Source organism: Tenrec ecaudatus, chromosome 2 (genome assembly GCF_050624435.1).
Source record: "Tenrec ecaudatus isolate mTenEca1 chromosome 2, mTenEca1.hap1, whole genome shotgun sequence".
In the NCBI taxonomy this organism is placed as follows: domain Eukaryota; kingdom Metazoa; phylum Chordata; class Mammalia; order Afrosoricida; family Tenrecidae; genus Tenrec; species Tenrec ecaudatus.
Genome location: NC_134531.1, coordinates 289496973 through 289506423, shown reverse-complemented (window position 1 = coordinate 289506423; position 9451 = coordinate 289496973).

Below are 9451 nucleotides of genomic sequence, written 5' to 3'. Positions count from 1 at the left end.
AAATGCTTCAAATTTCCTCTTGAATGCAAGAAACTAGACACATAGGAGGGTGTGCTGAATGAAGACACAGTGTAATCCAGGAGTAAGACAGGAAGTTGAGGCTATACTGTTAAAGTGGGGGCGTTATTACCCACTGCAGAAGTGTGGGCTTAAAGGGAAGGCTGGGCTAAGGTGCTGGTTCTAGTTACATGGACGTGTTCCCTCTCTGGTTATTCAAATCACATACTTAACACACGTAAACATTTCCTATATTGAAAAAATGTTCTAGTTATATATTTTAAGGTAGCAACATGATAAAAACAAAATGCAACTCAGTTAATTTAATTCAATGTTTTTAAAAATATTCATTCATTATCTTCTTGCATCCAAAACTACATTGAGATATATTTTGGAATTTCCATGTCCAACATGGAATGTCCTCAGAAGTCTTACTTCAAACCTCTTGAATCCTGAATTCTCTGCTGGAGGAGGCTGATATTTTAATGTTGTTGTTGTGGAACTCATTCTAGCTGCCCTCCTTGGGAACTGTTATTCCACAAAGCTTTTCCTCCCCCAATTCCCACCCGTCGGGATTACTGGCTCTCCAGACAGACAGGCCGTCTCACTCTCCAGGTTGTTGTACAGATTTCATCTTGGTTTGAGGGTTTATTTAACCTTCTTAGTGTTGTTGTAATGTTTCTAAGTGGGCTCTGTAAGCCGTGTCCCCTCTAGCACTTCATGAGTCCCATCAATGTGCGTTTCCCATGTTCTCGCGCATGTGGTTCTAAGTACAGCAGTGATTTGATTACGGACAGTCCTTCATTTTCCTCTTCTCAGAAGACTCCTCTGCAATAGGGCGTGACACTCTCTGAGGAGGTGACTGAGTGAGTGGAAGGGAGGGCTTTGAAAGTAAAGTAAAAGTGACCTTTGGAGAGAGCCTGCAGGGAATAGGAGTGGTTAAGGGGCTGATCCACTATCTCAATATATCTTAATGGACCAGGCATTCCTTGTTCAATAGGTGGCCCTTGTAAAGCATACATTACAAATAATGATAGCATTCTTCAGAGAAATTATGGACCCAGGTTGGCCTCACTTACTATCCACTATGCACTCTGTGAAACATGTGATTTATGTCATTTGAGTGTTTGCCAGCGCGTGTGTGTGTGTGTGTGTGAGAGAGAGAGAGAGATGGTTGTGGGCCCAGGCTGAATTGGTCTTGCTGTGAGGCGTGGTTACCTCCCACTGGGTTCACCTTACAAAAGGACTTGGTGTGGTCCAGCCTACTAGAGGAGGTCTTCTCTGCTCAGCCAGCTACAGAACAGGCCAACTTACTGATAAGAAATGACACTCGGAGGGCATTGTGTCGCTAAGGGACCCTAGAGGACCCCAGGCAAGATTGGGTTTGAGGGAACATATTTTTCCAGTGGTGTTCTAATGAGCTACTGAGAATAAAAATTAGGAAATTATTGGGAGCTGAGGGTAAGGAGGGTCTGGAATTTGGGTCAGAACCTCCATTAACTCTGAGCAGGTGGTTTCCTGGCCACACAAAGGAGCTGGACAGTGGTGGTCCTCTGACCTCAGGACCAATGTGTGGCTTACCATCACTGAAGACCATACCTGCCACAGCCCAGTCTGCGTGCTTGGATGTTGCCTGAACTTTTAGTGTTTCATAATTATATTATTTATTAGTCCTATATGTTGAAATCTTTTTAATGCCAGTAATTTTTATGTTGTTTTTGCCAGGAGATCATGGGTTTGGTGCTATATATACTCTATCTGCAACCTGAGAATCCATGTACTTAACGAAAGGTCACATTGCATAACAGCGAGGAAGAGTAATATAAGAACACACAGACTTGTTCCAATAATAGCTCACACATGCACCTGCTGGCTGCCTGTGGATTGACATGAGCTCTCTAAAACCTTCCCATGGCTTAAATGTGTGAATAATACCCATGACTAAAATGAAAGGAGCCAAACAGCTGTTGGTGTCACTTATCCGACACAGCAGCATGTGGAAGAAAATGACCGTCTTGAGGAGATAAAATACTAGGTAGAAATTAAAATCTCCATCATTTCCTTGTATTTCCACCTCAGCAGGCTGATCCAAAGTGTGCCCTACTCGCCCATGCTGGACAGCCCACCGTGCTGCGCTGTGCAGCCTGGAAAAGTGAGAGAGCACCATGGGTCCTCAGAGAAGAAGAGCTCCATCCACTGCCCTCAAGTGCATGGTGACTCCTAGCAACTCCCTAGGAGAGAGCAATAGCCGGCAGCCTCCATTTCTCTCTATGTGAAAGGCTGGTGGGTTTGTACCACTCCACCCTGCTGTGAGCTGCCCAGTGCTTAGGCCACAGACCCCCCTAGTTAGGGGTCCAAACCCAAACCGAGAAGATTGTTGTAAGAAAACAGAAAAGACTTCACGAGGTAGATATTTTACTGATGGCTTTCTTGTTGTTTTTCAAAGAACTATACAAAGCCTCACTGCCATGTACACACCCTATTGGACAGGGTAGAGCGGTGGTTTTCCCAGACCCTAACTCTCCATGGCAGTAGCAAGCTCTGTCTTTCTCCCACCGAGAGGCTGGTGGCTTCCAACTCTCGACCTTTGGGATCACAACTGAACTCCTAACCAGTATGCAGCCAGAGCGACAAGAAGTCTTGAATGTGCGGAAATAGAGTCAGCCCCAGTAGTGCAAGTTGAAGGGAAAGGTAAGAGCAGGAAAGGCCAGGTCTTTGCAGAGCAGATTGCTCAAAGATCTCATTTGACTGGATACAAGTAATAAATAAAGATTTGTTTTCTTTTAAGTGACTGGTATTTAAATTATATAAATGGGAGAAAGTAATAGAAACTCTGCTGTTGTCAGATCATGCACACTATTTGAGGGCTCCCTTTGTAGTTCCCCGCTGCTCTGAGGATCAGCCCCTCATTTAAAGAATTCACCCTCCCAGCCCCCATTTCCTTCCTCTTCTGCCCACAAGCAAAGGTCAGTTATAAATGTTGTTCTAAACACACGGGGAACTCCACACCTGGCATCCGCTCCAGGGGCTGCAAGCCGCACAGGCTCCAGACTGGGAGGGGCCATATCAGGCTGCTGTCCCTTGGGCAGTCAGCACAGGGCCACTGCCAAGATTCTGAGATTCTCAGATTGCACACTCTCAGCCCCTTAAAAAGCCAAGGTTGACGTCTCTCAGTGCCTGATCCTAGGAATGGAGCTGAAGATGCGGTGAGCAGATTTGAGGAGTGGGTGGTGTGGAGGGGCCACAATCTCCTGCTGTGATCCTGGAGTGTTGGGAGGGACCTGCTAAATTCTCTGAGTGTGGTTGTCAATATTTATTTAGTGCTTTTTCATGGAAGGACTTATCCTTTTAAAAGCACAGGGACTAGTACAATTATCTGATCGTATGTCTCTGAGTGGTTAAACGATTTATCCTCTCTCACAAACCTAGTGTACCTCTATCTATCTCTATCTATATGCAGATAGAGATATATGCATACATATGCCCAAACTCCAGCCATTCTGAGTCCTTGAACTCAGCTACCATCAACAGGCAGCCTCCTTGTGTACAGACCAATGTGCTTGTTTTCAGGCAGTAAAATCTTTAATTACTCTTCTAAAACTGGAGGGAAAACCTACACAAAATAAAAATACTCCTATTTGCATATATCATCGCAAGGCTTTCATCCTCATTTTCTTGCTTCCATTAGTGTGCTTTGCTTATGAGGCATTGTTTACTAAAGTGTCAGACAATAAGATAAAACCTTATCTCCTGGCATGCCTCTACATCCTCCCTTTCCTTAAAGTACAGATATTATTACAAGAGTAAAATCCAACGCATTCTTGTTTTCCCTTTACAGGTTTTGCTAGAGCCTAGATTTCCATGTGAAATAGAGGCAACATGGTAAATAGATGACGGATGGATGGATGGATGGATGGATGGATGGATGGATGGATGGATGGATGGATGAAGTATTTAAGTAGACTTAGGATGTAATTATATCCCCCATGATTTGCCTTATCTGAAAGAGTGTGGGTATTCACAGCAGAGTCTGAGGAAACATTTATATCACATTTTATGATTTTCTGAATAATGGACCTTGACCCATTAGGGGCCTTTGCTAGGTTCACAGTCATTCTTTAAAGCTCTAGCACGTGATCAGGACTTCCATGCAGACAAAAATTTAGTGGCTAGGTTTTTCCTTCAGTAAAATACCCTGTCCCTCAAAACCACAGTACTGATATTAAATGGCTCAGAGGAGGGAGGCTGCTAGGCATCTTTTCCTAGAATTGCTTTATTTGAAACAAATCTTCCCTCTGAGGTGATAAAAGGATCAGATCCTTTTCCTTTTGGGAACTGATTTTACTCTCTGTCTCTCGTTATCAAACATAAGAGCTCTCAAGCAGGTCTTCCGGTCTTGAGGCATGAGTTGAAAGGTGATTGGTCCTTGAGGCTGAAGAAGAAGTCTTCCAGCAGCTAGAGCAGCGTGGAGATGACTGTGTGGTAGATAGACAGACATCCACGGCGACAGAGGCTTTCCTTCCTCCGGGACAGGTGTTCAGGGTGAAATTTGAGATAGAAATATGTATTACAGGAATTTATGAATGACAAGGAAGGACGAGTCAACTACCTAGAATATTACTTACGTGTCTTCTGTGAGCATACCGTAAATACTCGAGTATATGCCAACCTGAATATTTGTGGAGGCACCTAATTTACCATGAAAACACTGCCTTAAAATGTGCTGAAAATCTCGTCTTATACTCAAGTATATATGGTATATATTATTATATATATTCAAGGGGATTCATATTTAGGGGGAAATTACCTTATTTTTAATTACATATGCCATGAATTGTTTGAAGTCCTCTCATGTGTGGGTGTGAAGCTATGAGCATGGTGGTCTGAGAGTGAAACCGATCCTGCCCCAGCGAGACCAAGTGCACTTTATGAAACTGTCTTTGTCCTGAGACTTCCCCTGACTTCAGTAATTTATTTTTAATCTACTTTTTCCTCATTAAGTGTAGCTCTGAAAGACTCTGGATCAAGATCACTTCTAACCTGCACAGCAGAAGACACACAGTCTTCAGAGAGTACTCATGTCAATAGGAATGATGGAAATACAGGGGAAATTCTATCACAGGGATTGCATGGAAGCATGCTTTGACCTGACAGAATGAGCACGGATCTTTTAGAAATGCAGCAGGAAGATGTTCTAGAGAAACTTCTAGGAAGAAGATATATAGAATATGTTACTTTGTATTTATGAGATGCTGGAGACTAGTAGCCAGATTACGGGAGAAAGTTGGCCAAAGTCCTTCAATTGTCAGCGGTCTACAGTGATCCCTTCTCTGCTTTTCAAATACATTGAGCATATGACTTTAAAATGAGAAGACGTTCATATATGTCCATTTTTTATTCCATTGTAATGCGAATCATATTGCATTTGGAAGTGTTTAATGCTTTTACAGAAAAGTCAGATTTAATTTTTATAGTTCAGTTATCACAGGAGAGCTTTATATTATGAGTAAAATGCCATGAAATACATGTTGTGGAAACTTCACATCCATTCTCTGACAGTAGTCTTTTCATTTCACCTCCCTAAATATGCATAAGTTAGTTTGATCAAGATTATCTGCATAGTATGCATAGGCCCAAACGATTGGTTAGGAGGTAGTAAAATCCCAAAGATGAACTTATTTTTTTTTACAGGCCGGCAGGTAAATTCTCAGGGCTTGTGTATCATCGTGTGAGAGTTAAGAAAAATGGAGAGACGTGAGATTCCACCCAGATTTAGAAGTTGAGCCCAGAAGACAGCAAATGTTGAGCTATTATTCCCCCACCTCAGACCGTTAGTGAATGACTCCACGTGGGAAATGCAACTTCCTCATCGGGAAAGAAAGGCGCCAGGTGTTGGTGATGATGCTCTCATCCAGTTTCATGGAATTCTCGCTCCACTTGGTTCTTCAGGCCCTTGTGCTCTGCAGCTGCATACAAGGATCTGGTGAGTTCCCTTGTTGATTTCCCTCTCAGGTGCTTTCAGGTAGATTTGGGAACATGGGGCAAAGAGATCTCTGGCGATTATGTGCATTTTCTTCAGACTTTGATACAGAGATTGTCACAAGGGCTTGACTCAAAGGAACAACTGTGAGGGGCGTTCAGGGACCAGTAGGGCTGCGTTCTATTGGGCAGAACATCCCAGTGAGTAGAAATTGACTGTGCACCTAACAGCTACAAGTTTTCAATTGCATCTGTCACTTTATTACTTTGTTCTTTGATCTCTCACTTGGCATATAGTTAAAAATGTCTCAGGCTCACAAAACACGTAATAAAACAGATCAGACAGAGAAGGATCCTTTGGATCAGAAGGATCATCACGCTGCTCACTGACCTGTTCACAGCCTGCTGTTACTTAGAGAAATCATGAGGGTGATAAATGGAATAGGATTTATCAAGAACCAAGTTCACACAAAGTCTCCTTATGAGGGAAAAATATTTCCAAGCACTCCTGTGGGAGCCCCTGAAAACATTGGGTGCACGATAAAGGAGGGGACTCAGTGCTGAAGTTTGGATATCATAAACCGAGGGGGTGGACATGTGGGATTCCAAGGGAAAAGCAGAGTACTCCTTATCTGACGACCCTGTTAGGAAGGCCATCGCTTGTTCAGGCGCACTCTGCAAATTCAGAAAAAACATTTCTTCTCTTCTAGCCACTAGATTCATTTTATAGGCATACACTTTCTGATTAGTGATAAAATACCAAGAGATCCATTCCCAAAGGGTACAGTAATTGATATTATAATATTAATCACGACCTAATGGGGTTGACCTTGTGCATGGAGTGCATGAGCCAGAGATAGAGAAAGTTGCTGTGCCTTCAGAAGGGCAGGGTGACTTTTGGGATGAGGGAAAGAGACCCAATTGCCAACCTCCTTATCAAAAAAAAATTCTGATCTCAAAGGAAAGAAATCTAATCAAATGATTAATGGTAATTTTAGAGACAGACTATTCTCCCAACACACTGAACTGACAAATAATCCTAGATATGGCTGCCAGCCCTCTGAAAACTCCTTCATCTCTCAAATTTAATTCTCTCTTGTCCTCAGTTTTTAATTTTATTACGCCATTAAAATATGATTATGTTATCATGCCACCTTTTTTTGCTCAATCAGTGAAAATGTTTTTCTCCTGAAAATTATTCCATCTAAATATAATGTTTTTAAAAGTTTTAATATTTTTAATTATATTTTTTAAAAGAAATTGTTATTGCGACTTAGGTGAGGATTTGCCATACCATGTTCACTTAGGATTTGTATATTGCAAGAATTTGAATGTGCATGTAAAATACCTATTTATTTGTGCACCCACCAGCAAACATGCATTGACGTAATGGACTTATTGTATAGTTCTTGTTGAATTCTTATTAGGGGATAACCTAGTTAGATGCCATTCTTCACTGCATATAGTTTCTCCCAAGTATGAAATGGAAGTCTTCTGAAATATGTAAGTCACTCAGTCTCCATTGAAACAATGGCCAGTCTTAATGCGCTCTCATAGATCATATGATGGCATCTATGATCTTGAAGAACAAACCTAGGTAATTCTTGGCTACTGTGCTAGGTACATAGTCTGATGTCAATTTGAGACTTAAGAGTGAAAGGGTGGAATTTAGCCTATCAGTCAGATCACAGCTTGATGAACTCATTTGGAGACACGAAAGAGGCAAATACTTCATGGGAGGCGGGACACACGCTCACTCCGTGGGAGACTTTGCAACTGACAAGACACATGGAGCTACCCTAGAGCCCTGAGTTGACGGAGCCATGTGGAGACACGTGCCCTCACTAGGATTCTTAAGCTGCCACTGGATCTACAAGAGTTTTCCCCCACTGGCCTGCAATTTCCTGGAATTTGGCTTCATTGCATATGTTGAGTGAGTCTGAAGAGGAATTTATAAATTGTTATCAGACACATGGGCTAATCGAGAACTTATGGACTGATGATCTGGCCTGGATTGGGATGTTTTCTCATTATTCAATTGCTCTCATGTATAAATATATATCCCTTTCTTATACACATATGAGTTTCTATGAACTTGTTTCTCTACTCTACCCAGGCTGACATAGCTACCTTGTGTAAATTACATCTTATATTAATCATTTTACCATGTCTATAATTAGCAACTCCTTCATTTGATTTATTTAATTTTATTATAAATTACTATCTACCACAATAACTTTTTTATGAACAATAATTTTCCTGGGCTGGTTGATATGTATTCCCATTAACTCATTGAATAAATATTTCTTGATTAACTTGTATGCTAGAAATAGTTTTAGAGCCAAAGTATTCAGTGGCAGTAAATATTATCGAGTTCATTTTATACCGGAGAATAAAAGAAACAAATGATACTTAGCACACACCGAGAGAGAGAAGTGGTATGATATAGGTAAGTGCAGGTTAGTGTGAGAATTCATTTCTCTTTGCCAATATGAGCTGTTCCTTTTCCAGATTCATTTCATAAGATAAAGCACTATGATCATGAAATTGCTAAACTGGGGGAAAATGTGACCCTATTCTGCAATCTGACAACTCCTGAAGATGTTCTGCAAATTACTTGGCAAAAGATCCAAGATTGTTTGCCACAAAACATAGGCACTTACAGCAGGAAACACGGGGCAAAGATCCTTCCACCATACCTGGATCGACTGCACTGTGATGTCATCGAGCCCAAGGCCTCCTTCCTCACTATCCGTGAAGTGACACTTGGTGATGAAGCCTGCTACAAATGTCTGTTTAATATGTTTCCACATGGCAGCCACGGGGCACAGAGCTGCCTTCACATCGTAAGTATGTGCATTTTCTGGAGGGGAAAATGGCTGGGAGGAACATGGTGGAGATGTGGTCTTTTAATGATGGAGTCCAGAGAGAGACGGTTAGAGGATAGAAGACTCAGGGTAGTCGAATAGGGCAATTTCTCCATCGTACAGAAGAAAAATGCGGTATGATTTGTCTAGTGTGACACAGCATGGACCTGGGCAGAGGACCGAGATAGGTGTGCTGTCACTTTTCTAACTTCTTTACACTGTACAGCATATACTTAAATGACATGGGTAAAATTCATAGAGGTTCAAGGATGTTTTACTGCAGATATGGAGAAGGAGAGGGAGCGTAATTATATGTATGTTTTATGTGAGAATGAGGATAGGTGAAGACTTAGAGATAAATATTAAGGACATAAATTAACAAATGGTAATACAGGTATTGGTAATGCAATGTTTTTCTTCTTCTCACGTAGCTGTAATTTAGAGTATTCAGAGTTTACATGACATAATTTTAGGACTGAATAAATGTTGAGATACCAATTGTTCCTGTCAAATGGAAGGTTCTATTTATTGGAGTGAAATTGTGAAGTTTGAGAAAACGTGGGAGAGGTATTTGAGAGGGATGTATGCAGCACTGTGACTTCATATAG